Below are 901 nucleotides of genomic sequence, written 5' to 3'. Positions count from 1 at the left end.
CCCCTCCTTCCTCTAACTGTGTGCACGCATCCAGAAGTGGGCGCGCGCCTTTTCTCTTTTTGACTGCATAACTTTCTCCAGGATCGAAATTGAGCTTTCTGAACAGCAGGATACATACTGCTCCAAGATTCCGAAGCCGTCGTGGGTCAATAATCTTCATTCAATCATAATTCGGTTCATATTTGAGCTACAAGCATCATCTTACTACCGTTCGAATCCTCTCTTCAAGCTCAACAAATGAGCAAACTAAACTTTTGAGAGTCAGGGAAGCTGCAAGACAAAACCGCGCTTAGCGAAGCCGGTCGTAAGCATTCATCATATCAGAGTTCGAATTCTCAAAATAATCCTCAGAAAATGTGTAAAGCGTGCACAAAAGACTACTTCCTCCGAAAATAGACTCCTTTTGGATGGAATGATCAAAAAATTCAAATCCGTGTATTGAGATTTTAAAAAGAATAGATACAGTCGTGTAGATAGCCAAAAACAGATACAAACAATCTAAACTACAGTCTTATATGTTTATAAAACTTCTGAAGAACTGTGAAACAGCAATTGAAAATATTGAACTATTCTAGGAAAAAAAAAATCATGTCATTAAAGATGAAAAATGTATTTTTGAAATCTATTTTTCAAACTTCGTTTATTTGAAGTTCATTCTCTGTTTCTCCAAAACCGTTCCATAATTATTGTGCATCCAATTGTTTGAGATTCCTCTTTTTTGAAGTTTGCTTGTCTATGAATTTAGAAGAAAAAAGCACATACACACAGATCCTAATCCATCGTGAACCAATTGGAGGAGAGGTAGATTATGACTTGAAGTGGGACAGTAAATAGAAGCAGAATCCCCTCAAGCTCATCTAGTAGATCTTTTTTGATGAAAAATTACATTTTGAATTTTTCT

This window comes from Caenorhabditis briggsae (genome assembly GCF_000004555.2).
Source record: "Caenorhabditis briggsae AF16 supercontig from assembly CB4, cb25.NA_072, whole genome shotgun sequence".
Taxonomy (NCBI): domain Eukaryota; kingdom Metazoa; phylum Nematoda; class Chromadorea; order Rhabditida; family Rhabditidae; genus Caenorhabditis; species Caenorhabditis briggsae.
This window is presented reverse-complemented; position numbering follows the sequence as displayed.